This window comes from Chenopodium quinoa, unplaced genomic scaffold (genome assembly GCF_001683475.1).
Source record: "Chenopodium quinoa cultivar QQ74 unplaced genomic scaffold, ASM168347v1, whole genome shotgun sequence".
NCBI classification, from domain to species: domain Eukaryota; kingdom Viridiplantae; phylum Streptophyta; class Magnoliopsida; order Caryophyllales; family Amaranthaceae; genus Chenopodium; species Chenopodium quinoa.
Window position 1 is genome coordinate 4,028,021 of NW_018744616.1, and position 27,226 is coordinate 4,055,246.

Consider the following 27,226-nt stretch of genomic DNA (forward strand, 5'->3'; position numbering starts at 1 on the left):
TCAGCATTGCTCAATTGTGTGGCCCCTTCCTTGATGGAACTTGCAGTGGGCATTGGGATTCCACTTGGCGCTCTTTTCTTCCAATTTTGGCTCTGGAAATGGCCTAATAGGTGTGATCAAGCCTTTACTGTAGAGGCAATCAAAAGAAATGCCATACGTCATTCCTAAAGGAGTATAAGTTCTCCTTTTCTTGGGCAATAGAGCATCGAGAGCTAAAACTTCATTGAGATCCACTTACCTTACATTGTTGGTAGTATTTTCAGGCTTAGAAGACAAAGAATAAGGAAGGTTCTTCTTCTTGTTTTTCTAAGTGTTATTATTATTGTTACTACCAGCGATCTTTATTAGCTCATCCTCAATATTGATGCCAATATCATATACAACTTTGAAAGTGTTCAATGGAAAATTTTTGAGATGTTGCTAGTAATTGTGAGTCTGATTCTGGATGAAGAGACGAATCATCTCTTTTTCTTTGGGGGGATCTACCGAGAGTACATCTGTTTCCCTCCACCTGTTCAGATAAGAAGTGAATCCTTCATTCTCTTTCTGTTTGAGAATGGAGGGTTCACGATAAGAAGTTCTAGCTTGAATGTTACACTTGTAACAATTCCTAAAAATTTCAACATATTTCCAAGTTACAGTGTGCTTGGCATCGAGAGAATAAAACCATTAATTTCAAGCATGCTCTAAGGAGAGAGGGAACATCATAGGGAAGAGTGCTACATCCAAACTCTTGAGAGCCATGGTTGCAGAAAAGGCCTTCAAATGAAATATTGGATTCTCAGTAAACCCATTGATTAATATCTTTCACGTCATTGATTATCAAACAAGGTGAAATGTGAAAGAGTCTCGTGATTCCTCTGTTTTTAATAAAAAAAAATACTTCTTTCTGTTTTAAAAAATCTTTCTTTACGTACCCTATTTATGAAAAATGTTCAGTCCAGTTTAGTTTGGTCCATGATATGGGAACAATAATTGTGTAGTTGGATAGGATTTGAAAAGAGATTTCCAACGATATATTATAAGCTCAATTCCGATGAATAATGAGGAAATTATTGCCAAAATACTAAATTAGGCCCAAACCGAGGCTTACCTACAACACAACAATCATGGGGAGGGCCCAAAGCCTTAATCTCATTCCTAAAGTCTAAAGAAACTAATTAATGACTAAAGGAATTTTCTTAATTAATTAATTTATTTATTTGAACTTATATATATGTCTCAAACCGAGTCATAGTTCCTTTGAGTCAACCCGGATTTTTATTCCCGTGTACAGCACAAGCATTGACTTGTTTTGATCATATTTGGAATTCTATAAATAATTATGAGTCGCACAACCTATGGATCTGTGGCCCCAAGTTTTATCTTTAATTTGGCATTAGTCTGATTCCAATAAAAAATACTACTGATTGTCCAGTTATGACTGAAATACTACTTCATGTCTAGTTTACTATATATACATGAGGTCTTAACTTAGTCTTTGTTCGAGTCTAATAACATAATCTAGTCACATGGTCATGATACTATTGGGTTTCGATGAGTCCGACTCACCGCGGAAGAAAACCCGAGCCAAGACCACACTCACAATAATTATAACCATAAATTATAATTAACTTAAACAACAAGATTAAGAAAGAGATTAATACCTTAGGCGCATGCTTTGCTCACTAAAAGAGCTCTTAATTCAAAAGCTTTGAGCCCCGCTCACACGAGGACCTCCAGCGAAGTCCACTCGCAACCTGAGCACCGAAAATGGTCCAATGCTTAGGAGTTAGCTAAGCCCAACCTAAACCCGAGTAATTAATTGTGTTAAAAGGTTTTCACAATGCAGATGCCTTTTTCAACACTTAATCAAGTGTCTTTCCCAATACCTCAACTTGGGTATTTATAGGGAAAGGCAAGAGTGAGATTTGCTCTTTCATCAATGTGGGAGAATTGATTTTTCCATTTTATTTTGAATCAAAAATAAAATAAATAATCAAGCTACTAATAAATCAACAAGTAGTATATTCATAAGGGAGGTTAGGTTATAGTATATTCACTTGGAAAAGAGGGGACCAAACTTGCTCCCCACTACTCTCCCAAAGCTGGCCAACAAAACACTCAAGCCCAATCAATGCGCACCACGTGGCACCCCACACTTGGGCACCAAGGCACCCAAGTGTGGGCTGCTTTCTACTGCCATGCCTTCGGCCTAGCAGGCCACGCACCTATGTGCGGGCTGCTTGGCCGAGGTTTGCTGCTAGCAAGCCACACCATGTGTGGGCTGCTAGCTGCAGCTTGCTAGCATGCCTCGCACATTTGTGCGGGCTGCTAGCCGTGGCCTGCTAGCATGCCTCGCACATTTGTGCAGGTTGCTAGCCTTGGCCTGCTAGTATGCCTCGCACATTTGTGCGGGGTGTTAGCTAGCCTTACTAGCTAAGGTGCGCTAGCACGCACCAGCCAGCCTAGGCTCGACTTGGTGTGCTTGCTAGCCACCTTGCTAGGCCATATGCCCCTAGCACTCGATTTCCTCGGGGCATTCCTATGCTAGGGGTATTTTGGTAATTTTATTGATTTATTAGTAATTTTTTCGTCTCGTATTTTATTAATTTCTACTCGACTTTTCCAACATCTAAATATTAATTACTCGGGCGACTCATTAATTCCTTCCGAATTAATTCGTCGCGTCGGTTCATCAGTTGCGTGGGTGTGACCCGAAGGGTTCAATCAAGATTAATCTGTAATATTAATGTATTTTAATATTAATTATACATTAATATTACTGATCGGAAGCGGCCTCCACCCAGGCATTTCGATCACTTGACCTCACTGAATAATTAGCTTTCTAATAATTCTGAACCCTCTACCGGAATAATATACTTGTTCGAAGGACACCATTCCTTTCAGATGCAAGTCTTAACATGTCACTTACACCCACAAGTCCTCACGCACGTTGTACATACCTTTTCACACCATGACCATGTGTTAGGTTCATTATGCATGAGTCATCCTTTCCGTCATTTAAGTTGGGGTCCACTCTATTCCTAATTTCTTCCATATCATTCCCCTTATTCTACGCATGTTGAATCGAGTTCGAGTCATGTGATTGACAATAATAAAAAAAGAGGAATCATGAGACAAAGCACGATGCAAGCTTCTCACAAAGATTTTATGCTTTCTTCTTCTTTTTTCAAACCATTCCCCAATATTGTATCATCTTCACCCTTCAAATTTATAATCCTCTCTTGATGAACCACTTTGAGCTTCGTCTAACGATTAACCTTTCTTTTTTCAACCTGCATTTAACTAACCTTGAGATGGGATGGTGTGCAACTTATGGAATTTCCAAATGCAAAAGCTTCAGTAATATTACAAAAATTTCAAAAGGTCAAGAAAACAAATAGCAATAAAGTGTGCTAAAGGGCAAGTGTTCCAATGTCTTTGATATGAACACGTCTCAGATTACGTCTCTTATCGAGTGCTTGGTATCGTGCCTGAGAAACATGAATGTCAAGTGAGTGATAGACCGCATGATCGAGATTGCCCACACTTATAAAAAAAATCAATATAGAAAAATGTAAAAGCAAAAAGAGAGCAAAAAATAAACAAAAGAGAGTTTAAAAGTGAGGAAACCTCAAGCATACAAATACAAATATTTTTAAAAGCAATGTTGAACACCTTGTGAGCTTATCTAGGATCTTGAGCCTTTATCCCCTTCTACTTCAACTCTTAGCCTAACCACCTTACAACCCTTAAAAGACCTATTTGAGGTATACACACACTTAGTCGAGGTTCAGCTAGTGCTACGTTAGGCCTGATTCCTAACGGATACGTAGGCAACCTCACATTGGGGTGCGGCCGTAATAAAATGCATTTATTCACATTTATATTTGCATTCTTACATGATCATATCAAGGATCTCCAATGCTCATCCCTATCCATTTAGAGCTAGACTTGGGGGCTTGATCCCTACATCATTAGCCAACCTAGCCCAAGAGTCACCATCGTTTGACTTTGACTCTTCTAAAAATATATATTTCCACACTGTTAGCCTTTATAGCGTAAATTTAGTGACACTTTCACACACAACACATACATAACCAAATAAACCTTACCTTAGGAACATTTTGTCATGAAATCTTAACACAATGTTGAAGCATGCCTTATCATAACAAGATCACTCATTATCATAATCATCATTACATCACAAAGTATGAAGTACTTAGCCTCCTTGCTTGAGTTACCTAAATACTTTAATCTAGAATCATCAATCGAGATAACATAGGATGTTACAATCCTCGCACCCTAAGATATAACATCGAGGTATAAATTTAATTAAGCTCAATCAACATGCACCGCAAACACTCAACACTTCACTTCTTTGATTCTTTTTCGGGAGAAAGTCGGTACCCTCCACAAAAATGACGGAAATTTTTTATTTTTCTGCATTTTCGAGTTACACGAGCACATTGCAATACAAATGAACACACGAGTCATGTACGTCGAGTCATGTCGTGTCATCACATTGAGTTGAGTCAACACTCTACACACACGAGTCACACACATTGAGTCATCATCGAGTTGAGTTTTCACCTTGAGTCGAGTTAAGTCAACGCCCTATACACACGTGTCAAAACACATTGAATCACACAATGAGACAAGAACACCAAACCTTAGGTCAACCCTAAAAAAATGAACAAAGTCCTATTGTCCAAAATATAGATGCAGGTTCACTAAGTCCCCAATGGACGAGTAACCTTTACAAAGGATTTGAAGCAGAAGGACGCAAGCAACTTAGCAAAACAACTTGAATCAGCCTAATTGCAATCACATTTGATTGACGACAGTCATATTGATTGATTGAACACATTTGGGTTTTGATCAAGCACATCATTTGAATATTGATTGGTCATAATCACGAATTTCCTGAGATGGCAGATCTTTACAGAAATTAATTTGGGCTCGATAAAATCTTAAAGGATAAGGTTTTACAACAGGATTCCAATGCATGAGAATCTATTGCTTCCAAGGAGCGAAGATAAAAGGATTTGAAAAAAATTGCTTCAAATAAGGAAAAAGAGTGATTCAAACCCGTAAAATGCAAAACTATTGCTAAGCGATGCTCACATCAATACGCGATACAACCATTGCGACGCGATGAAGATATAAATTGCGCGATACACTGCCGGCGATGAACTATATGGGCCATATTGGTTTATGTGGACCTTGTTCAGCATTTTTGGGTTCCTTGGTATGCTAGTTAGCCCCTATAAGAAAATTGACATGATTAGTAGTCGACTCGATTACAATCGCAGTAAGTGATTGACCTGACGACGATTGTCTCACTTCACTTAAGCGCCTAAACATTAGATCATCGCAAGAACCAAGATATTAGTTCAAAAGCAAGAACAAGCACCAAGATACTGGTTCACAAGCAAGCACAACCGCCAAAGTATCGGCTCATTACACTAAATGCGTCGAGGTACTGGCACAACAAAACTATAGCAAAGCATCAACACAACAAGCATTCAAGCAAAGTGCCAGCAAACTGAGGATCATTACAAGCAGAATGATCTTCGACGATGTTCCCCTAGGATGTGGAAGATATTCACGCAATTGAAGATGACTATAAGCAGAGTCACCTTCGACAGTGTTCCCTAGCTTGCAAATGATTGTCACTACAAAACGGAAGATCGCTACAAGCAGAGAAATCTTCGATGGTGTTCTCTATCTTGTGGAAGATTTTCATAGAAAAAATTGAAGACAACTACAAGAAGAGCAGTCTTCAGCGATATCCCAAACCTTGAGGAAGGCCGTCACAAAAAATGCAGCAACAAAATGGATTACCCCTGAGTTGTGTACTCGATAGTGCAAGATACGCGTTTCTTAACTATTTTATCTATTTAACTAACGCTAGTTTGTAGGTATCGGCATTACAAGAATGATTTAGGATCGTCGAATGTTCAGAATCATTCCCCGTCCCTATCGCTACTTTGACTTTTGTTATCGAAACTTACGTTTCTCCAAACTTAGTCAAAGTGGGGGCTTCTGTAGACACCTGATTGTGTCTCCCCAAAAACAACACCCAGTGATGAATATATTTCACATCATTGATTATCAAACAAGGTGAAATGTGAAAGAGTCTCGTGATTTCTCTATTTTTAATAAAAAAAATACTTCTTTTTGTTTCCAAATTCTTTCTTTTCGTACCTTATTTATGAAAAATGTCCATTCTATTTTAGTTTTTTCCATGACATGGATACAATAATTGTGTAGTTAGATAGGGCTTGAAATTGAAAAGAGATTTCCAACGATATATTATAAGCCCAATTTCGATGAATAATGGGGAAATTATGGCCAAAATACTAAACTGGGCCCAAACCGAGCCTTACCTACGAGGCTACGACCCAATGATCATGTGGAGGGTCCAAAGCCTTGATCTCATTCCTAAACCAATTAGGATTAATTAGAAGTATCTTTAATTTTCTAAAATATCTTAATTATCCATTTTTTAAACTTAAAGATCAAATAGTTTGAAGTTGAATAAAACTTTCCTTTTTTAAGTCCTAATTTTATTCGAATTTATATATGTTCAAAGACAGTCAGATATTCTTTTTGTGCCTCATAATCTTTATTCAAATATTAGATGGTTGGATAGCCCTTGAAATTTTCTTTCCAATGATATTACAATATTAATTCCGAGCTATAACGAAAAAAGATATGAAATAAATATGGAATTCTATCCAAAAATGATACCCTTCCACTATTTAGGCCATATATTATTATCTAATAAAGATTTTAATCTGATTCTAATTGGGTTGGAAAGTAGACTTCAAGAGCTTTGCAACGACATATCATATGACCTATTCGACTCCCGGATCAAAAGATATGATAAAAACAAATCCGCAAAAAACTTTCTTATCGCGCCGCGATAGCTCTCTCGCGTAGCGACATTTCTTCAACAGAACCAGTTTTATTACGATTCTAATTCTAGCTCTTTTCTAGTCGTTTTCGGTCAATTTTCTTTATAAATAGGGTCGTTATTCCCCGTTTTCACATCATCAACAATCATTAACAAGCTTGATCACCAAAAACCATTATTTCCCTCTTCTCTCATTAAGATAAAGCTTATTATTTGTTTTTCTCTTGATTTCTAAGCCTAGCCTTTTCAAAATACATAATAACTCATTCACGAGACTTAGACACCTAACCAAGCTCGAAGTTGCCTTCACCCTAGACGTGAAAAGGTTGATATTTTCTAAGAGTTTGGTCCCAAATCCCTATTTCAATTATTAAAATTAATTGTATGATTTAATATTTTATTGAAGTTAACTAACGTATGTATTCTTTTGATAGAAAGAGATACGTGGCAACAAAGTGAGTAATCTAATTACTCTATTTCTTTAGGAATCTTGGTTAGATTATTTTAATTCTTAGTATCATGTTGGGATATATTTATGATTCCTAGTATCATGTTTAGGGTATTAACTAATATGTCTAATATCATGTTTCTAGAATCATGTTTAGTTTGCTTCCTATTTCTTATATCATGTTAGTATCATGTTAGGGCTAAAGCTCTAATCTTTCTAGTGACATGCTAGAATTTGTTATTAATCAGGTTATTATCTGTAGACACCCATTTGTGTCTCCCCAAAACCAACCAGTGATGAGTACCTTTCACGTCGAATCATAATCGAATGAAGTGAAAGTGTGGAAAGTCTAGTGTTGCGGTTAGTTTTTATTTCTTTTCTTTCTCTCTATTTTTAAAAACCTATTTTAAGAAAACAGTCAATCCAGTTTGGTTTGGTCCATGGAAATGGTCCAATAATAGTGTAGTTGGGTCGGGTTCAAACAGAGCTTTCTAAAGATATATTATAAGTCAAATTCCAATGAATAATGAGGAAGTTATGACCAAATTACTAAACTAGGCCCGATTTGACCTTTATATGTGGCCCAATGATCTAGAGGAGGGCCTATTATTGATTTATCATTCCTAATGCGATTAGGATTGATTATAGTCTTCTAGAATCTTCTAGAAGGTTCTTTTGAATCTCAATTTAATTAGCATTAATAAATTGACTTTAATTGACTTTTAAGAGTTTTAATTAGAATAAAAGAATTGTTTTTAAGAAAAATACAGTTTTATCCTTTCATACGCCTAAATTTTATCAAAATAAGAAAATGCGTGGAAAATTGTTTGCAACGTCATACGACAAGTCTGTCGCCTGGCGACAGACCTGGCGTCTGGCGACAGACCTGTTGTCTGGTGACAGGCGCGTGTTTGGCGCTGCAAAAATTCATTTCGAAACTCTAATTTGTTTTTTATCATATCCGACTGATTTTCTCTATAAATAGCCCCCTAAAACCTCCGTTTTCAATCACCAACTCTCATCAAGAATCTCTTTATTACTCTCTCTTTTATTCTAAACTAGCTTTTCTCATACAAAATTCAACATTCACAAGATCTAGACACACCTAGCCAAGTTTCGAAGTTGCCTTCGCCCTAGACGTGAAAGGTTTTAATTTATGAGGGTTTGGTCCCAAATCTCTGTTTCAATTATTTAATTTAATTCTTTAATTTTATTATTTTCCTTGAACTTACTAACGTGTGTATTTTTTTATTAGAAAGAGGTACGAAGCATCCAAGTAAGTGTTTTAATTGTTTGAATTGTTATTATGAATATAAAAATCATGTCTAGGTTGTTATTATGATTCATGTTATGGTGTTTTGATCTTCCCGGTATCATGTTTAGGGAAAAGGTTATAATATCAAATATGTTTATTATGATTCCTGCGATGCTTGCTATTTTATTTCTTAATATTCATGTTAGTATCATGTTAGGGCTATATATTTGATTTTTATTGTTTAGTGACATGCTAGGATTTGTTATTAATCTTGTTAGTATCATGCCTAGGATCTTGCTATTATTATGCTTTAATTAACATGATGATGATGATTATTGATTATAATTATGATTATGATTATGATTATGGTTATTTTTATTATGATGATTATGGTTATTATTATGTTGCTTGATTATATTTATTGTTATTGCTTGATCACATCTTTTATGCATGTTTAAAGGGAATTAGTACTTGTAATCACGCTTAATAAGATAATTAATAATCTTATTTAGGGTTAATTTGATTATAATTCAAGTGATCGTCAATAATAAATTTATTTGTGCATCAATATTCAACCAACATAACAGGTTTAGGGTAAACCTATTTATTGCATGTTAGTTAGAAAGCGCACATGAATACGATCAGAATAAAGTAGAGGCCTATTATTAGGACATGTTCAATCTCTTTTAGGTTGGATTTGTACCTTCATCCCCGAACTTCCAGTCTTGGTTCCAGGCCTATTGGAGTTAACGATCTCCTAGATCGTTAAGGGGTGTAACCTTCACCCTGTGGACGGTTTACAAGTTCCTAAAACTTGTTGGCGACTCTTTTGCTCTAGCTTCCTTCCCTTTGGAAGCCACCATGCTTAGGTGTATGATCACAGTGGGGTTCAAGTTTGGGGTAATGCTTGAAATATTCCCTATAGTTTTTGGCGACTCCACTAGGGAGGATTTCTATTTAATTCCTAAAATTTATTTTGGCAATGATTTAGAATGAGTGGATGAGACTCGAAAAGTTCTAAGTATTTCATGTGCGTAATTTTGATTAACATTATGGTCATATGCATAAAAAAGATCTCATTAGAAAGACCATTCGTAATGAATTAAAAACATAGGATTTTTACACGTAGGAAATTTGCGGAATATCTTTCACAACTAGGATCGAAATAATGCTGCGTGAAACTGGAAAATTTTATCGAGCACAGAAAGCTGCTGAGGCATGTAGGAACTGGCGTCTAGAAAAAGAGTTTGTTGCCAACGATATGACTCTGTCTCTAGGCGACAGATCCATATTGCGGCGACAACCTCTGTTCGCTGGCACCAAGTTCTTCCAATACCGAGCCAGAAATATGCGTTCTAATTTTGACTAGTTTTTAGCACTGTTTGCTCGATCCCACTTCCTGATTGAGTTTTCTCACTTTTTTGAAACCCATATGTGTTCTACATATGGACATAACCCTCCGGGAATTCATGCTCCATCTACCTGATTGAACGCTCTGTGCAACAAAGGGTACATCCGAGAATGTTGAATTCACTAAACCATGGAAGCGAGTTTTTTTTAACTCGTGGTGTCCCATCCACTCGCGCCAACCCTTCAAAAGGTAAGGCTTCCGCACGGTGCATCCGGACAAGTAACCATGGACCCTATTTGACTAACCCATATCCCGAACTTTAGAGAACTAGAGCCATGGTTAGGCTGCAAACTCATTGCATCATATTGTGCCTACTTGACTAATTGTGCATTATTTGTTGTGCATACTCTATGTGTTTTTCCTAACCGTTTGTTTGACTTGTGTTTAAGACAAAAATAAACTGATTAATGACTAAAAGGACTTTACCTGATTAATAATTTGAGTAATTAAAGTCTAATAATTTAATCAGAATTGACTTAGTACGACTTTAGGCATGTCCCGTAGAGTTAAAATACTGAAAACAGTCCCAGATTAACGCTCCAGTAATGGCGCTACGATTTGGGCTGCAGCGCCACACTATGTTGTGCAACGCTTGGCGACAACTCTGTCGTCTGGCGCTGCACTGCAGAGTGCAGCGACAGTCCTGTTGCCTTGGCGACAGTTCAACATTTTACTCGAGTCAACACGACGAGTCTAACTCCACAGTTTTGCTAATCAGTTCGATTATTTTGTTAATAACAGTACCTTTGTTAAGTCCTTAATTGAGTCCAGTCACATAGTCTAGCCACATGGTCTTACACAAGAGTCAAAGCATATCACTTACACTCACTAGTCGTAGCACACACTTTGTGTATATGTCACCATGACCATGTCTTAGGTTCATGCATGAGTCGGTTTTTCCGTCATTTGAATTGGGGGTACACTATATTCCTAATTTTTTCACATTCCTCCATCTACATCATCTTTCCATTTTCCACATGCTTTCTCCATATCACAACCTTTATTCTTCCAACCTCCTTTGTTGAATAGAGTTTGAGTCAATTAATTAACAGTGAATATCCCTAATTTCCCTTTCCACAGCACTTGGTCAAGGAGAGAAGGGCGATTAATCAAGGATAACACCTTTATTCAAATACAACTTTTTGATAAATCGGTTGGTCAAAAAAGAAAAGCTAAGAAGATAATGGCAAGCCAAGAAGAAGTCAATGAACTTAAGAAGCAAATGGCTGATGTGACTGAGGTGTTGAAGGCTTTAACCCTACAAATCAATGACCCTATAAAGCAACAACAAATGGAGCTCATGCAAGAGAGCTTGAGCAAGATATCCAATGACTATAAATTCCGGGGCATTAGCTCACAAGGGGTCTCGGTGGACAAGGAGCTTCTTCCGCAGAAGTTCAATGCCACTGACATCCCTAAATTCAAGGCAACAAATAATCCTTATCTTCACTTAAGAGCCTTTGAAACTATAATGAACATTAAAGGGATTGATAGGAAAGTCTTTCATTCCTTTTTTTCCTTATCTCTTGAAATCGTTTGCCAACAATGGTTCTTCTCCCTTGACAAAGAGAAAACCTCTACCTGGGAATCGATAGTAAACACTTTCATTGATAGGTATAAATGCAATATTCAAGTCGAAACTAATTATAGACAAATTGAGATGCTAAGACAAAAAGAGAATGAAGGCTTTACTTCTTTCTTCAATAACTGGAGGGAAACTCCCGCTAAAATGATTGAGGTGCCCTCCGAAAAAGAATCTGTGAGGATGTTCATCAAAAATTTACAAGAAAAGTATTCAAAGCACTTAAAATATCAACACAACTTGAATACTTTCAAAACCGTCTATGACATAGGCATCGAGATCGAAGATGACCTCGCAAAGCAAAAAGCTACTAACAATACTAACCACAGTGGCTGGAAAGGAAAGAAGAACGAAAATCCTTCTTCTTCAGAAAACGCCCACTCTAGTAACAATGTTAGTACCTTTGATCTCAATGAAGTTTTAGCCATGGATAACCAAGGGTCTAAGAAGCAACTAAGGAAAGACTTCACCCCCATTGGGATGAGTTACGATACCGCCTTCGATAAACTCCATGCTAAGGGACTCATTATTCCCATTGGACCTATTCAAGATCTCGCACCTGAAAATAGATTGCCTAGTTGGAATCCATATGAACATTGCAAATATCATCAAGGTAGGGGTCATACTACTGAGAGCTGTTAGAAGCTAAAGGAAGCTATCCAGCATTTGATCGATAATGACAAGCTTCCCATGCCTCCAGCTAGCAAGAAGAGCGAGTGATGATAAAGCAAACGACACAAGACAGAGGCGAGCCTCTACGACGAGATTTCGTGACCTCCTCTTTTCTATTTATTTTATTCTTCCTTTCCCCAATAAGTTTAGCATAGACACCCATTTTTTTTTCTTAGATTGATTTTGTAGGATCATTATTTCTTCTCCTTTAATAAAAATGAGCTTTTATTTCTTGCATATGATCATTTCATTACATTGCTTTAAAAAAAATAAAAAATTCCATGTTGAACTAAGCACGAGGTATACCAATGAAGTGAGGCACCCCTTGTAGCCACATATATTACCTTTCACCCTTCAAATATACAATCCTTTTTTGATAAACCACTTTGAGCCTTGTCTAACGATAGACCTTTTACTTTTCAACCCATATCTACCTAACCTTGGGATGGGATGGTGTGCAACTTTTGCAATTTTCAGTTACATAAAAAGCTTGAGTGAATTCAAAAGATTAAAATAACAAAAAAATAAGCAAAAAAAATAATAATAAAAGTGTACAAAAGGGTAAGTGTTCCAATGTCTTTAACATGAAAATGTCTTTGATATGAACACGTCTCAGATTACGTTTCTTATCGAGTGCTCGGTACCGTGCCTGACAAACATGAATGCCAAGTGAGTGATAGACCGCATGATCGGGATTGCCCACACTTATAAAAATAAAGTAAATAAAGCAAAAAAAAGAGCTAAAAAAAGAGTGAGAAACCTCAAGCATGAAATTTTGGGGTTTATTAAGTCCAACTTACTGCGGAAACAACCCCGACCCAAAGAACTACTCGCAATTAATAAAACCATAAAGCATAAATAAATTAATCACAAGATTAAGACAAGATAATTACCTTTGGAGCGTGCTTCGCCCAACGGAACGGGCTCTTACTTCGAAAGCAAGCCTCGAAAATACGACGACCTCCTACGATCGTCCACCCACAACCAGACCATCGAAAATGGTCCAATGCTTTGGAGTTAGCAAGGCCCGACCAAAAACCCGAGTGATTAATGAGTTCAAAGGTTTTCACAATGGTGATGGCTTTTCAACTCTCACTCAAGTGATTTTCCCAATACCCCAACTTGGGTATTTATAGGGAAAATAATAAAGTGAAAAGCTCTCCCATCAATGTGGGAGAATTTGATTTTTCCATTTTATTTTAAAGCTAAAATAAAATTAATAATCAAACTAGTAATAAATCAACAAGTGGCAAGCTCATGTGAGAGGTTAGGTGAGGACCATTTAGAGGAGGGGGGACCAAACTTGCTCCCCACTCCCTCTCCAAAAACCGGCCAACACACCCTTTCAACCTCCTCTCAATTCGCGCCACATGGCACCCACACTTGGGCACCAAGACACCCAAGGTGGGCTGCCTTGCCGCGGCTGCGCAACAAGCCCAGCACAAGCGTGCGGGCTGCTAGCGCTGCCAGCCAGCAAGCCTAGCAGCTTGTGCAGGCTGCTCGTGCTCTCAGCCAGCGAGCCACGCACCAACGATGCAGGCTGCTGCTGGCCTTGCGCCTTGGCCCAGCATTGTTGCGGTTGGCGCGGCTAGCCTTGCGATGCTAGCATTGGTGCGCTAGCACGCACCAGCCAGTCTAGGCTCGACTTGGTGCGCATGCTAGCCACCATGCTAGGTCATATGCCCCTAGCACTCGGTTTGCTCGGGGCATCCCGATGCTAGGGGTATTTTGATCTTTGTTGATTTATTATTATTTTCATGTCTCGTCTTTTACTATTTTTCGATTCGACTTCCGACGTTCGGTTTCGACGCTCTAAGCTCGAATTCCCGACATCTAAATATTAATTACTTGGTTAACTTATTAATTAATTCATAATTAATTAGTCACTTCGGTTCGTTAGTTGCTTAGGTGTGACCCGAAGGGTTCAGTCAAGATTAAGTTGTAATATTAATTATGTATTAATATTACTGATCGGAAGCGGCCTCCACCCAGGCATTCCGATCACTTGACCTTACTGAATATATTAGCTTTCTAATAATTCTCAACCCACTAACAGAATAGTACACTTGTTTGAAGGACACCATTCCTTTCAATCTCCCACTTGTCCTTCCGGACAAGTGCGCATTTAGTGTACAACCTTTTTCCTATGTCACTTAATGTCTCTTCATGAACTATAAGGTAAGATTTTTTTTTGTCATCCTTATTTAGTCCAGAAGTGTTTCTTGATTTCGAGTCCGTCTGTCAATAAACAGTTGATTTCTAAAATCCATCCGAGCACAGCCATGCATTTTTGCAGTCTCGCTCTTCGAGAGGCCTTGTATACAACAAAGACATCTTCCCTATTTTAGTAGGGGGACATTCCCAGTCTTGTAATGTAGTTCTTCCTACCGAGAGGACTTAGCCGCCCGAGTGTTGCCATTATAATCCCCTATTACGACAGACGTTTGACAACATCAAAGCGTACTAGTACTCAAACAAGAGAACTCACAATACTCATGGTCGAGGAAATAGGTTCCGATAGCCATAATGAGAAGTATACTTATGACGTTTTAATTTCTTAAAGTATTCTCATAGATCGATCCAGTATGTTCTAAACCAATACTTGTGCAAATGATTTATGACAATCATGTCTTCGTAGCATAAGAAACGGTGCTATAAATCAGACTATACACTAATCTCAATTGGTCATTAATCGTTCATCGTTTAAATGACCTCAATTAGGGATAATTTTTTATTATAATATTCAACGTTCACTTAATAGGTGTTTCCTTACCAAGACTGGTCTTAATCCTAAACCAAAATTAAATAGCAAACGAAGTGATAAAATATTGCATGAAATTTATATTACTCCAAAACTTGAATAATTTTTCTTAGTATATTACATTAAATGTTCAAAATTTAACTAAAACACTAAACAAGGAAATCAAAGCCAGTCTCCTACATGGCTGATTCCCATTGCCTCAATGTGCTTGTTGTGCTTCACTTGAGGAAAAGGTTTAGTAAGTGGATCTGCTACATTGTCATCCGTTCCAACCTTGCAAATTCTGATTTCACCTTCTGATTTCCATTCTCGAATCATGTGAAACCGCCGTTTGACATGTTTGACTTTCTGATGTTCCCTTGGCTCTCTGGCCTGAGTAATAGCTCCATTATTGTCACAATAGAGGGTTATTGGACCCTTTATGGAGGGTACAACATCAAGTTCACCAATGAACTTACGAATCCAAACAACCTCCTTGACTGCTTCAGCAGCTGCTAAGTACTCGGCTTCATTTGTAGAATCTGTAGTTGTACTCTTCTTGGCACTCTTCCAACTAAACGCTCCTCCATTTAGACAGAACACATATCTAGATTGCAATTTGAAATCTTCTCTGTCTGTCTGGAAGCTTGCGTCGATATAACCTTCAACAACTAATTCCTCTAAACCACCATACACCAGGAATTTATCCTTGTTCCTTTTCAGGTACTTTAGGATATTCTTGGTCGCAGTCCAATGGGCCTCTCCTGGATTTGATTGGTAACGGCTCGTAGCACTCAATGCATACGATACATCTGGCCTAGTACATATTATGGCATACATGATCGATCTAATAAGCGAAGCATATGGAATCAGATTCATTCTTTCCTGGTCATCAGGTGTATGTGGACACTGCTTCTTGCTTAGGGTTATGCCATGTGACATTGGCAGGTAACCTCTCTTGGCCTCCTCCATGCCAAATCGAGCAAGTACCTTATCAATATAGGTACTTTAACTCAATCCAATCATCCTTTTTGATCTATCCCTATAGATCTTCATGCCCAGTATGTAATGAGCCTCTCCTAAGTCTTTCATTGAGAAGCATTTTCCAAGCCAGGCCTTTACAAACTCTAACAACGGAATGTTGTTTCCAATGAGCAATATGTCATCGACATATAAGACTAAGAAGAAGATGTCACTCCCACTGACCTTCTTGTAAACACAAGATTCATCTGGATTCTTGATAAAACCAAACTTCCCGATGGCTTCATCGAATCGCAAATTCCAACTTCTGCTAGCTTGCTTTAGTCCATAAATGCACTTCTTGAGCTTACAAATCTTTCCAGCATTGTTTTGGTCGACAAAACCTTCAGATTGTGTCATATACACAGTTTCTTCCAAAATACCATTAAGGAAGGCGGTTTTGACGTCCATCTGCTATATTTCATAACTGTAATATGTAGCAATCAATAGGAGGATCCAAACGGATTTAAGCATTGCGACTGGTGAAAAGGTTTCATCGTAATCAATACCATGAACTTGTCTGTAACCTTTTGCCACCAATCTAGCTTTGTAAATTAATACATTTCCATCTTTGTCGGTTTCATCTTGAAAATCCACTTATAACTGATAGGTGTATAACCTTTGGGTAAGTCAACCAAGTCACATACTTGATTTTCAAACATGGAATCCATTTTAGATCTCATGGCCTCATGCCATTTAGTAGAGTCGGTGCTTGCCATCGCTTGCTTGTAGGTTACCGATTCATCTCCATCCATAATCAAGATTTCCTCTGAGATCTCGGTTAATACTAAACCAAGATATCTATCAGGTTGAGATCTCGGCCTCTGAGACCTACGTAGGGTAATGGATTGATCATTTTCATTCTCGGTTTGACTTTGCACATTTTGATCATTTTGATCTGCGTCAACATATGTTGTTTGAGCACTTTAACTGTCATTCTGATTTTGTTTCTCATCCTCACGAACTTCGTCGAGTTCGATTTTCCTCCCACTTGTCATTTTGGAAAGGTTTTCCTTCTCCAAAAAGACACCATCGCGAGCAACAAACACTTTGTTCTCCTATTTGTTGTAGAAGTAATACCCTTTGGTCTCTTTTGGGTAGCCCACAAAGTAAACCTTGTCAGATTTGGGATGAAGTTTGTCAAAAATCAATTTCTTGACATATAATTCACATCCCCATATCTTTAGAAAAGACAACCTAGGAGGTTTCTTTGTCCATAATTCATATGGAGCCTTTTCTACAGCTTTTGATGGTGCACGGTTCAGTGTTAGTGTCGTAGTTAGAAGTGTGTGTCCCTAGAAAGAGATAGAAAGATCACTAAGACCCATTGTTGATCGTACCATGTCTAACAAGGTCCGATTTCTCCTTTCGTATACTCCATTCCATTGTGGAGTTCCTGGAGGTGTCAATTGTGAAAGTATACCCTTTTCTTTCAGATGGTCATCGAATTCTTGGCTCAAGTATTCACCACCTCGATCCGATGGAAGGGCTTTGATTTTCTTGCCAAGCTGATTTTCAACTTCACTCTTAAATTCTTTGAACTTTTCAAACGATTCAGATGTATGTGACATTAGGTAGGTATAACCATATCTACTATAGTCATCCGTGAAGGTGATAAAATATCGGTGTCCATTTCTTGTGGTGGAGCTCATTGGTCCACATACATTAGTGTGTATTAGACCTAATAAGTCTCCTGCCCTTTCTCCTAACTTGGAGAATGGCTGCTTAATCATCTTGTCTAATAAACATCCCTCACAATTCTCAAACGATTCTAAATCGAAAGAGTCAAGAACACCTTCCTATAGAAGTCTCTTGAAGCGTTTGATGTTAATATGGCCAAGACGACAATGCCACAAGTAAGTTTGGTTTGACTCCATGGTCTTAGCCTTTTTGTTAGTATTATTCACATTATAAACTTGTTTGTCTAGATCAAGCACATAAAGACCATTTTCAGAATGTGCAATACCATATAAAACATTATCGAGATAAAACGATTATTCATTGTCTTTTACTCGAAATTCAAAACCCTTGGCGTCCAACGCCGAAATTAAAATGATGTTTTTGGTAATGTTAGGAACATAATAAACATTAACTAGTTCCAAAAATAGCCCGGTGGGCAAAGACAAACTGAGAGTTCCTACGGATACGGCACTAATTCTGGCTCCATTGCCGACCCGGAGTTCAACCTCTCCCTTCTCTAGCCTTCTAGCGTTCCTTAGTCCCTGATAATTGGAACAAAGGTGTGAGCCACATCCGGTATCAAATACCCATGATGCTAAGCTAGTGAAGTTAAAGTCTATAACGAATATACCTTGAACTTGAGGCAATCTCTCTTCCAATGTCCCTTCTTCTTACAGTAGAAACATTTGGAATCAGATTTAGAAGATGCTACCTTCTTTTCTTTGTTATCCTTGGTATCTTTAGGCTTAGGCGGAAAGGTTTTCTTCTTGCCCTTCCCCTTAAAGCCTTTCTTCTTCTTGCCCGAGAATTTGAACGGCTTGCCCTTTTTAATCATGAGCATATCATGCTTCCCCTCATCCTTGAGCGTTTTCTCTGCTTGCTTCAACATACCATGAAGCTCGGTGAGGGTTTTCTCCATGCTGTGCATGTTATAGTTCATCTTGAACTAATCATAGCCTTTGTGCAACGAGTGGAGAATGATGTCAATTGCCATCTCGGTTGAATACCCCGCATCAAGCCTTCCCATGTTCTCAAACAATTTTATCATTTTGAGTACATGTGGGCTGACTGGTTCTCCTTTCTTGAGCTTGCTCTCAAGGATCTGCCTGTGGGTTTCAAACCTTTCAGTTCGGGCTGCTCTTGAAACATATTCTGTAGTTCAGAAATGATCTCAAAAGTTGTCTCCTTCTCAAAGAAAGTCTTTTGAAGCTCTGGAGACATTGTGGCCAACATGATGCATTTGACATGTCGATTGGCACTTTGCCATCGATTTAGGGCAGCTTGAGTCACCTCCTCATTGGGAGCCTCGGGCATTTCCTCATCAAGGACATATTTCTTTTGCTCTTGCATGAGAACAATTCACAAATTTCTTTGCCAATCAAGAAAATTTGGCCCACTCAACTTCTCCTTGTCGAGAATTAAGCGTAACGAGAATTGGCTGTTTGAATTATTTGAAGACATGATTCTACAATTGAAAGAATTTGAAATGAAAAACCATTCATGATATTTAAATAAGATTGAATTCATGCATTTTTAATCAAACTTATTTAAAACGTCTTATTCACACATTTAAAGTTTTCCCCATTTTGGGTGAGAATAAGTCGATTCCAAGATCCGAAGAAACAAACAGTGGTTAAGCATGCTTTGGCTTGTCTTAACACTCAATCTCCTAAGGTAAGCAACGCTTTGCTAATGGCTCCAAGCCACTCTTGGTTGAATAAATCGTCGCATCTAATGCTCTCTCAACAAGTTATTCACTTTGCCACGACATGTTAGGACTCCATCACTCATATCGTTGAGTACAACCAAAACCAACTTGCATACCCGATATGCCTTACGCTCCTAGGAGAGGTAGTGATGCCTCTCTTTGGCGTAGCCCACCACTACCCTCGTTCAGTTGGTAAGTGTTGTTTTGGAATGACAAGTTTTACTCAATATTTAGGGACCTAGGGTTTCTATGTTGGTTGATTTAAGTGAACTTAATTAATCATCACAACATTCGAAATCCTAAACATGCATCTAACATATAATTCATATACATAAACATATATATATATCGAAAAACATAAATATAGATGCATTTGGCAACTAGCATGACCCCTTGAGATCTTCAAATCTTCAAAAGGTCTTCATTTGCAACTTCATGGCTACGTCTTCCAAGAACCTCCATCTTCAAGACTTGACCATAATTAAATGCAACTACTAGTATCTACGATTAGGACTAATCTAAATATTAAGGTACAAAAATACTCAATGGTTCGCAGACCGTATTTAGATTTACAAAAATACATCACAGATCGCAGTCCGTATTTTCTATCCTAATCGGGCCCCACTAGTTGTCATTTCATAAAACTTGTGAGAGAATATACATTCCATCATCCATTCACTATTTGTGAATGGCCCATACATTTTACAATGATAAACAAGTAACAATGCATAAACACGCATGAACTAGTAACTAATCTAGGTGGTTAATCCAATTAACACGCCTAATTAAAACTAGTCAAAGTTGTTTTAACCGGTTATGTAAATAAGCGCAATTAACATTTGAAGCTCCCAATAAATTCCGCATCCAACATAATTAATCCAATTAATTAAGCCGGTAAAACCCAAAATTTGTTAAAATTAAATTTTGCCAATGCCGCTCAAAACTGAGGCCTAGCCTCCAAAATTTATTAAAATAATTAAAACAAATTAGATTAATAAAATAATTAAAACGACAATTTAAGATAAAATTATGTAGTCCAAAATGTCTAAGTGGCTAGCACTAAGACATGGAGTGCTCACATTTCGCACAACCGTTTGATGCTCAATGAACATGGGAGTAGGCCCGATGTCGCTAAGCATTACACCACCCACATCAGCGAACTTTCACACATCAATAACGTGGCCCTTGGTGGCCATGTTGTACGAACTCATTGCACTACATTGCTTCGCAAGCAACGTCAACGCATATCCCTAATTACATGACGCATGCACTAAGTCCCAAGCCATGCACCAATGTGCTCGTGCTTGCACCAGCTGTGACCAGCCAAGCCAGGCAGCGTGCACAGCACCATGCTGCTGCTGCGCCGTGCTGCTTCTTGGTGCTTGCTGGCGTGCCATGCTGCTGGCAGCAAGCAGCAGCCACGCATAGGCTTGCGCGCAAGCATGGGGCACCATCCTTGGCAGCCACATGCGGGCTACTATGCAGCCCGGCTATCCAAGTGATGTCTTTACCTCGTTTTGCGTGCCATAGCCTCGGGATTTTGATCCCAATTTTGCGTGACATAATTATTAATTCTAAATCAATTTTAGAACTAATTCATTTGAGCAAAAATAAAAAAATTTAAACAAGTCTAACTTAAATAAAATTTTCAAAGTGCATGTAACCAAAATAATTCCCAAGAACCATTCTTTAATTAAATTGGTTTAACTTGGTACAGCAAAAATAAGAGGGCAATTACTCACTATTAATTTAATTAATTTAAAATAACCTTGAGTTTTTGACAAAATAAGAGGGAGTTGGAAAAATGAACATAAGTTCAATAAAGATTCCAACTTTAATACTTGTGAATCCTTGAAAAATTATATCTTCCAATGTGAAGATAAACAATTTTCTATCACAAAGTTTCAAACTTTATGATTCCAATCAACTAAAAAATGATTAAATCGACAAAGTTTAACAAAAATTGATGGAATTTAGTAATATAAAGTTTCAATCACTTAACATAATTAAAGATTGAATCTTTAATACTTGGAAGCCTCGAAGAACAACAATTTCACACTTAATGCAATTAGTTACCTTTGGAGCGTGCTTCGCCCAAACGGAACGTGCTTTGGAGCGTGCTTCGCCCAAACGGAACGGGCTCTTACTTCAAAAGCAAGCCTCGAAAATACCGATCATGCGGTCTATCACTCACTTGGAATTCATGTTTCTCAGGCACGGTACCGAGCACTCGATAAGAGACGCAATCTGAGACGTGTCCTTATCGAAGATATTTTCATATCAAAGACATTGGAACACTTACCCTTTTGTACACTTGTTTTGGTTTTTTAATTATTGCTTATTTTTTGCTATTGCTATCTTTTGAATTTGCTCAAGCTCTCTTTAGAATTGCATAAGTTGCACGCCATCCCATCCCAAGGTTAGGTAGATATAGGTTGAAAAAACAAGGGTCTATCGTTAGACGAGGCTCAAAGTGGTTTATGAAGAAAGGATGTGTAAAATTAAAGGGTGAAATGAGATATGATGTGACTACAAGGGGCGCCTCAAATCATTGGTATACCTTGTGCTTAGCTCGACATGGATTATTTTTTTATTTTTTTTTTTAATACAATGTAATGAAATGATCATATGCAAGGAATTAAATGCTCATTTTATTAAGGGAAAAAGGAAAAATCTACAAAATTAGAGGAAAAGAAAAGGTACCTATGCTAGACTTATTGGGGAAAGAAAAAGATGAAAAAGAAATAGAAAAAGAGGCCATGAAATCTTGTCGTTGAAGCTCGCCTCTTGTCTTGTGTTGTTTCCTTTATCATCACTCGCTCCTCTTGTTAACTGGAGGCATGGGAAGCTTGTTATTATCAATCAAATGTTGGATAGCCTCCTTTAGCTTCCAACAGCTCTCAGTAGTATGACCCCTACCTTGATGATACTTGCAGTGTTCGTCTGGATTCCAACTAGGCAATCTCTTTTCAGGTGCGGGATCTTGAATAGGTCCAATGGGAGTAATGAGTCCTTTGGCATGGAGTCGATCGAAGGCAGTATCGTAGCTCATCCCAATGGGGGTGAAGTCTTTCTGATTAGGGGATTTTTATCCACCAATCACCGTCTGACAAGTGGACCAACCAGGTTCCGCCACGTGTCCTTCACGAAGGCCAACAGGAGCTTGCCACGTGTCAGTCACAGATACGTCCTCCACGGACCACTTAAGACACGCCACGTGTCCACCCATGCCAAGTGGGACAACCGGCCATCAAGGCCCATTTCAGTCTAGAGGCCCGATCAGCCCTAGGTTTACCTTAAACCTAGAGAGTTGCACGCTTCCCAAGGCTATAAATACTCGATTAATCCTCATTAATCAGGGAACAAAAAAAACAACCGAATAATTAAGAGATCAAGCAGAGAAGAACAGACTTATTAACAACCGGCTAATCTCGCTAACGACGCAGATTACCAACACTAAGCACTCTCACCTAGAGAGATCTCATTACTTTACTTTCTGTATTGATTACTCCTTAATCAGGTACTAACTTGACCGTTGGAGGCGGAGCTCTCAGGAGTCTCCGTTATTTTGCAGGTACAGACGTCCGGTTCCAGTCTCGGAATTGTAACTCTCCCGCAGGACATCAGAAAACCCCGAAACATTTGGCGCCGTCTGTGGGGAGAGTATTTCAGAGATGGCATCCAAGTCTGTACCGACTCCAGAAGAGAGGCGTCCCCTAAACGACCCTCAAGTTCAGTCGGACCATGATACCGAAAGTGAATTTGAAGTTGAAACTCATACAGCTCCAGACGGGACCCTAAGGGCCCGCCGTACCCGTCATACTGAAATAAGGGAACGGGAGTATCTTCAAACAGGAAGCGAGCCAGCAGGCGCACCGCTTGCTCGGCAACAGCCGACTGATGGGTCTGCTCCCATCACAAGGAACGAACTCATGACCTTCATGAGGGACTTCAAGGGAGAGATCCAAGAGTTGATCAACAAAAAACCGCCTGCTTCAGTCAAAGAGCAGTCGGCCAAGAAACCTTCCACTTCACTGAGGAGGAAGCCAGTTCAAGGGCGAGAGGCGACTCCCCATCCTAAATCCAAGAAGCGGGAACCGTCTGCTCTTGATTTCACAAAATTCCGTTACCCTACGGGAAATAGGAAACCGGTTCGTCATATTCAGGCGGACGGGTCAAAGCAAACGTTCACAGATGCTCGGCACCTGCTAGAGCAGAAGAAGAGTGACCGATTATCAGAGTCGGCTTCTACTTCAAATTTTCAGGACAGTTTGCGAAACGCCTCGATGAGGCCAACTCAGTCGTACCATGAGAGTCAGTCAGGCGGCACCTCCCGTCAGTCCGACTTTCATAGTGCCCAGGCGGTACCAAACTTACCATTTGTGCCGCAACAACAGTATTTTATGCAGCCACCTCCATTTGGTGGACCTGCAGCAAAAAACGTCCAACCTATGGACTGGCAGCTACGGCTGCTTAGACTTGGTGAACAGCCGTCGGCCTTCTCCAAGGAAATTACTGAAGCCGCTCAGCCGGCCAAAGTAAAAAATGTTTTAGTAGGCGCCTATGATGGCACTACTAACCCGGAAGACCATCTGATGGCATTCACCAACCTGATGTACCTTCAAGGGTTGGATGATCCCACTTGGTGCAAGTGTTTCCCAGCGACTCTCAAGGGAATTGCACAGCAATGGTTCGGCAACCTGCCGACTGGTTGTGTAAACAGCTTCAGGACGCTTGCTTACTTATTTGCCTCCAACTTCGCAATGAACATCCCTGCGAAGAAAACGACCCTTGATTTGGGAACAATTCAGCAGGGTGAAAAGGAGGGGCTTCGTTCCTACATCAGGCGGTTCAACCTGATGAGAATACAGATTCAAGGGTTACCGGATGAGGTAGCTTATACTGACTTTTTTAGAGGTCTCAAAGACGGGTCTACCTTCAAATTTGATTTAGTTCGAAAAAGGGTGGCGACTCTTCAAGAGGCCTTGATTGAAGCAGAAGCCTATATACAGGCGACTGATCTGTGTACGATGAAACAGTCGGACGGGAAGAGGTTCGACAATAGAGAGGGACGACAGAAACAGTCGTCCAACAAGGATGAAAAAAGAAAAGGGGTCTGGGCGGCTGATTCCTCTAAACAGCCGGCCCAGAAAAAGAAAAAAGAATTCAAACCATACTCCCCAAAATATGTGTTTAACAAGGATAACCAGTTTATCCTAAAAGAAATAAAGGGACGGCTCTCAATTGAGAAGCCGCTCCCCATGAAGGGTTCTGCGAGCAACCGGAACCAAGACAAAATCTGTGCTTATCATGATGACATTGGTCATCACACCAATGACTGCATCAGTCTCATGCGGTACCTAGACCGATTGGCTGATCAAGGTGATCTTGACACTTATGTCAAGAAATCTGCGGGAAACACTTCCTCAAAAAAGCAGTCGGCCAAAAAGAATCAGCAGGCCGACAGTTCTGATACAGATGATGCAGTCGTCTACACCATTGCAGGCGGCTTCTCAGGAGGCGGCCCCTCTATTAGGGGCAACAAAGATAATATAAGGCGGTTAGATGTAAATTCCGTTCACCAAGAACGACCGTCCAAATATACATTTCCTGAGATTGTCATCACTGAAGAGGATCTAGGAGGAATAAGGGGGCCGCATGACGACCCTCTCGTTATTGAATGTAAAGTGGCCAACCAGAGAGTTGGTCGAATCCTCATAGATACCGGGAGCTCTTCAGATCTCATCAGCAGCAAATGTCTATCAAAACTGAAATATCAGACGGACTGCATACATCCGGCCTCCCACCCTTTAATAGGGTTTGGGGAGGAGTCGTCCACCCACTGGGACGAGTAGATCTACCCATCCGCCTGGGCGAAAAAGGGGAAGGACGACACATGGTAGTCCGGTTCCTAGTGGTAGAGGAACTCTCTGCCTACAACATGATTCTGGGTCGACCAACCCTGAATAATTCCAAGGCTGTTATAATCCCGTCACTTATGCTGCTTAAGTTTGAAAGGGACAATGGAACAGTCGGCTCCCTTAGGGGAGATCAGAGGATGGCCCGAGAGTGCTATCTCTCGGATGTCAAGCCCACTGTTATGGCCACTGGGTCAAGTGGAGAAAAAACAGACCTTGACAATGTCAAGGAAAGTGCGCCTGTTCAAGAAACAGGCGACAAAAAGAGAAAGGCACTCCAGACTGAGTCCGCAAGAAAAGCAAGAAAATAGCAATCATTGGCAGAGGACCGGCCGGATGAGTTCCGCCCTCAGCCGGCTGGTGAGCATGCGGACCTGATATTAGACGACTCCCATCCTGACCGAACAGTCAAAGTAGGGACGGCTGCTCTAAGAAACCTTGGTGCCGACTTTCACAACTTGTTGAAAGAATACAAGGACATCTTTGCATTTGAAGTCCATGAAATGCCAGGCATTAGTCCTGATCTGGCAGTACACAAACTCGCTGTGGATCCGAAAAAGAAGCCGGTACGGCAAAAGAAGCGGAACCATGGTGAAGAGAGAGGTCAGGCGGCAGCCGCCGAAGTCAAAAAATTACTTGATGCAGGGTTCATTCGGCAATGTTACTTCCCAGATTAGGTTGCAAATGTGGTACTTGTTAAAAAGCCGAATGGCACCTGGCGAATGTGTGTAGACTACACAGACTTGAACAAGGCGTGCCCCAAAGACAGTTACCCTCTGCCTAAAATTGATAACCTGGTCGACTCAACAGCCGGCCATGCCTTGATGAGTTTTATGGACGCCTATTCTGGTTTTCATCAAATTCCTTTGTGGAAGAAAGATCAGGAGAAGACGGCCTTCGTCACTGATCAGGGATTATACTGTTACACGGTCATGCCGTTTGGTCTTAAGAATGCTCCGGCTACCTTCCAACGAATGATAAACACAGTGTTCTTTGATCAGATTGGGAGAAACGTCGAGGCATACATTGATGATATGATTGTCAAGACTAAACTTCAGAAAGATCATCTGACGGACCTCCGAGAGACTTTCGCCACACTCAGGCGGCACCATGTCATGCTCAATCCCAAGAAATGTGTATTTGGAGTTGAGTCTGGGAAATTTCTCGGATTCCTTATCAACCAGAGAGGAATAGAGGCGAACCCCGAGAAGGTACAGGCGGTCATTGACATGCAGTCGCCTCGTACCGTTCGAGAGGTTCAGAAGTTAACAGGTTGTCTGGCGGCCTTGGGAAGATTCCTAAGCCGATCAGGCGACAAATGCCTATACTTTTTCCAGGCAATTAAGAAGAAGGCAAGGTTTGAATGGGGGCCGGATGCTGAGGCCGCCTTCCAGAAATTAAAGGTTCACTTGCATTCCTTGCCGAGGCTGGTTAGCCCTTTGCCCAAAGAAAATCTCTACATGTACCTGGCCGTCTCTGATCATGCGTTAAGCGCGGTGCTCCTTGCTGAAAGGGACGGCTGTCAACTCCCGGTCTACTTTGTCAGTCACGTACTGAAAAATGCCGAGTTGAGGTATCCCCTAGTGGAGAAATTTGGTCTTGCACTCTTCATGGCTGTTAAAAAATTGAAGCCCTACTTTCTGGCACATGCAGTCGTCGTGTATACCGACCAACCGATCAAGCGGCCCCTTACCACCATGGAGTCCTCCGGACGAATGATCAAATGGGCCATAGAAATGCAGAGTCTCGAAGTTACTTTCGAGCCTAGAAAAGCAGTGAAGGGGCAAGCCTTTGCTGACTTTATCGTAGAGATGACTCGTCCTCCTGACTCTCAAGTTCCAGACCAAGTCTGGAAGGTATATGTGGACGGAAGCTCTACTTCAAACGG